General features: G+C 34.1%; 1 pseudogene; it reads left to right on the forward strand.

Moving 5' to 3' along the window:
- Positions 1-153, forward strand: part of LOC107691993 (adenosine deaminase domain-containing protein 2-like) — an 8,261-nt pseudogene extending 8,108 nt beyond the window's left edge.
- Positions 154-4,668: the final 4,515 nt, after the last annotated feature.

Raw genomic sequence — 4,668 nt, forward strand, 5'->3', positions numbered from 1 at the left:
TCCGTTGTTGTAAGCTGCTAATCTGTTTTATGTTCTGTCTAGATGGCTGCCCAGCTGTATCAGGAGACCAAAACTCAAGTCAATATGCAGTTCTTGGCCAACAATGCTGGACCATGGAACTCTAAACACTTGGTAGATTGCTTCAGTCGTTAAATGACAGGTTGAATAACCCTTGAAATTCACTTTGGTTCCCAGTCATTTCAGGATTTTGATGTTCAGCAGACAGTCATCTTTTCTGTTGAATGTTCATTGACGTTTGAAGACGTGTTCATATATAGTTCCTTTTTCAGATATTCACTTCCACTGAAAAAAATTCTGTTCTAAAAATAGAAGAGCTTTACCAGCTATTTTGACCTGATAGTTAATTATTGTTTGTGTGGTTGTTTTTCTTTTGCAGTGTTATTTCGATTCTGTGATTTGATGTTTTGTTTTGTTTATTTGATAAGAAAGATTGCGGTGAAGAGACTTTATGCTTGCCATACCTACATATAAATATTAGAGTACTTTTACAAGCCCATTCATAATTTATGATAAAAAAATAAAACATTGTGAAGTTGTTGTAATGTGGTTCTTTATTTAAAGGAATTAAATAATTGTTAATTAATAGTTAATTACAGTTCAAAATGGTAAAAATGCTTCAAGTACTTTGCATCACTGGATATTATTGTTGGCCATATTTTATTATTCAGACTCATCCACCTCAGTGTCTATGGTGAATGTACCTACTGTATACTATGCTACTGGTTGCAGGTTATTAGCGTGTGAGTTTTAAAACAAATGTATATTGGAAATGCATATAGTGCAGTATGACTGAATCATAGCTATGTGGAAAGTAAGAAAACATTGGAAAATATATATAATGTAGAATAAGTTCTGCTTTTTACATTTTAACACAAAACGTCTTCACGTATTAAAACCTAAATGGTAAGCAAATGAGCTCCTGTTAACCAAGACTTTGGCTAATTAAACCGGAAAGTTACTGTAAAGTGATCTCAGTGAATGGATTTATTTGTACTTGCCCTTATCGGGAAAAAAGCTTATCTCAACTCTTAACCCGAAAGTATTTTGGTTTGACGCCTTACTCCGGATGTGTGACGTGAACCTAATGCTAATGAACAGCTGAAAGGCGAAAAGTATCCCTTGTAGCATTGCTGCAGTACTGTAGCCCTCTTGGGCTATTAACTCCCAATGGAGAGCGGATCTTGTCCATGGGTGGATTTACAAACCTCAGTGTCGTCTTGATGGATTTTATTTGTACGAGTCTAAAGTGATGCGTTGAACAAGGTAGGTAGTCAGGTGACTTTCGGTTTTGGCTTTGCGCCATCTTTTACACTGGTGCTAGGTTTGAAATTGGTGTTTTTTAAATTGTAACTTGTAAATTGTCAACATTTGAATCAAGTTTCTGTGTACCATTATCGTTACATTTTGTTGTTTTTGTTACTTGCTCTTTGTAGATGGGCCATTCCACCGAATTGTTGCCATTTGTTTGTTGTAAAACTTGTTTAATTATCTTTTTAAAACTGAATCTAATAACACACGCGGTTTCTCCATTAGGGCGATTGGGCGACGCATCACCAAAGCGCAAAAAGGGAGTTTTTCTTTCACATTCAACCACAGTGTTACGCTAGCTTTCACTATTCTAGACTGTTTGTTCTGCCTCTAAATAGTCCAATCAGCGTCGAGTCGCGTTTTGTGTAGTACCGCCCCTTTTTGGACGATTTCTGTCGGACTGAGAATCGCCCCGAGTGCTAGACTTCCATGCAAAGATCATTTTTTTCGAACTGCAGGCACTGCAATGCAACCTCTGAGTTCCGGGAGGGCTAGCACTAACGTGCTTTCGTCATCATGCGTAACCTTAACTTGTGCAAGGATTGGTGGGAACAGTGACATCCAATAATATTTAAAAACTATTTTGAATTTTAACAACAAGAAAAAATGAAAAACTACTTTAATATCTTTATCAAATGTGAGAAGAAAAAAAAACAGAGGCGGGGACAGCTACGTTACGCCGCCAACTCATATTCAGTGTTGCCAATTTAGCAATTTTGTTGCTAGATTTAGCAACTTTTCAGACTACCCTAGCAACTTTTTCTTCCAAAAGCACCTAGCAACAAATGTAGCTATTTTTTTTTATTTGTTTGGCAACATTTAGCAACGTTTGATAAGTGACTCAAACGATAAAAAAGGCACACATTTTCCATCTAAATTACACAAAAAGAGGAAACCAAAGGTGCCTAGCAGTACACAATTCACATGAATTAAGTTGGCTGCTATTAGCAATTGTTTAATTTAATAATAATAATAATAATAATTGAATAATTGTTCATTTATGATACACCTTGTTAGTAGCTTGTACTTGAGTTTGTTGATCAGTTAGTGCACGGTAAGAAAAATATCTAGAAAAATGTAGTAATTTTCCAGGACATTTTCCATTATCCATTGTAACCCTGTAACCCGAAAACAAAATACAATGCGTAATTTAAAATGTAGGTAAAAAATGTGTGAATAATAATTACGGAAAATTCCTTCATATTAATAGATTTTGCCCTATTTTTACAGACTTTTCTTAGAGTGTAGCGTACGAACTATTAATACACTGCTTAAAACTATAATTGTTCAGAATGAGTAGTTTTACTAGTTTACTAGCTAATAAAAATAAACTTAAATTGTAATTGTTAAAAAATGTGTTTAATAATTTAAAATTAGTTATTTATATTTTAATATTATGCATTTATATTATTTTATAAACATCTAAATTAACATATATACATTTGTTTATATTTTTTGCTGAGATTTGATGCAGTGACACAATTTTGCATCGTGATTACGCAATGACGTCACCGCGCAATGACATCGCGTCATTTAGCAACTTTTAGCAACAACTCAACCTTCCTTTAGCAACTTCCCCTGAAAATTAGTTGGCAACACTGCTCATATTCAGTTGTCAGTTGAACTTGATCGACATCTTGGCGAACGTTACTTCAGCGCAGATGAATTATATCATGTCATTGAAAGAAATACCATTCAGTCGTCGTAGCAATGAGGATAAATGGGCAATTAAAGAATTAGGACCAACAAGACCAAATTTAAATTTCAAACAAGTATCTACAAAAGGTGGGAAGTCGTATAAACGGTGATTTTCGAGGACGTGGTATGAGCGGAAAAAATGGCTAGCGGGCTGCGAAGTAGCTAACGCTTTATTCTGCTACCCCTGCATTTTGTTCCATTCCGAGAGCGTGACGGACATCGCATGGACAACTACAGTTGTAATGTAATATAAGTGAGCAGTGTAAGTGAGTAATGTAAAGTTAAGTGAGTAATGTAAGTAAGCAGTGTAATTAAGTGAGCCGTGTGAGTAAGTAAGCAGTGTAATATAAGGGAGCAATGTAATATAAGTGAGTAATGTGATATAAGTGAGCAGTAATGTAAATGAGCCGTGTAATATAAGTGAGTAATGTAAATGAGCAGTGTAATATAAGTGAGTAATGTTGTAAATGAGCCGTGTAATATAAGTGAGTAATGTTGTAAATGAGCCGTGTAATATAAGTGAGCAATGTTGTAAATGAGCCGTGTAATATAAGTGAGCAATGTTGTAAATGAGCCATGTAATATAAGTGAGCAATGTTGTAAATGAGCTGTGTAATATAAGTGAGTAATGTTGTAAATGAGCCGTGTAATATAAGTGAGTTATGTAAATAGTGATTTATGTGACTTCAATTATTTCTTATTAAACTGAAATTGAAGTAAAATGTTTTTTTGGAAAACCGCCTGGCTTCAGTCTTAATTTGCTGTTGAATTGTATTAACACGCATATAGAAACATAAGGAGAGCAAGAGATTGATTGTTAGAGTCAGTTTATTTTTAATTAATACTATAGTAGTTCAGTTTCCTTTACATCTTTAACTAGCCATTAATTTATCAATTGAATGGGTGACAACTGAATTGCCGCCCCCCGAGAGAATTGGCAGGAGCCGCCACTGCGACACATGTTAACTATTAACTAATCTCGGATTACTTTAGTTAGTTAAGTCCTGTTACCAAAACGCGTGTGTTTAAAGCATGTTTAAAAACGTCAACTAATTCCTTTGTGTTCCCCTGTTTATTAACCATCAATAAATTGATGGTTTCATTATCAATAACTGATATCTGTAATAGAAATATTGTATATTTGTATTATATATGCACTCAAAAAATTTTTTATTAAAAGTTTTCTGTAGGGCAAATAGAGATATAGCGGATGTGTCTCACTCCTTTCAATACAGCCTGCCATCATTGCCATGGGTGGATGTTTCTGGCTCCTATTTCTGATTTTTTTTTTTTTTTTTTTGGGTGGGGGATACTCCACACTATAGATATTTTTATTGAATAGATTTATTCATTATATAATACTAGTAATTCATTACAATCTATCTAACTATCTATCTATCTATCTAGTGATAAAGTTTTAATTGAATTCATTTGTGTTCTTCCTTGTGCTTTGATACACGGCATTTTTTGTTTTTTGTCTTGTTTTGCAATGAAAATGTACCAGAGATTACTTTTCTGACCTCAAGAGAAGGCCATATCAAGGCCATATATGCTGTATCAAATATATGACAAAACATAAACCTATATAAAACCATTCTTTCATATTTCATCTAAAGGTAAAAAAAACGGTTCCATTTAAAA

This window comes from Sinocyclocheilus anshuiensis, unplaced genomic scaffold (assembly GCF_001515605.1).
Source record: "Sinocyclocheilus anshuiensis isolate Anshui unplaced genomic scaffold, SAMN03320099.WGS_v1.1 scaffold426, whole genome shotgun sequence".
Taxonomy (NCBI): Eukaryota; Metazoa; Chordata; class Actinopteri; order Cypriniformes; family Cyprinidae; genus Sinocyclocheilus; species Sinocyclocheilus anshuiensis.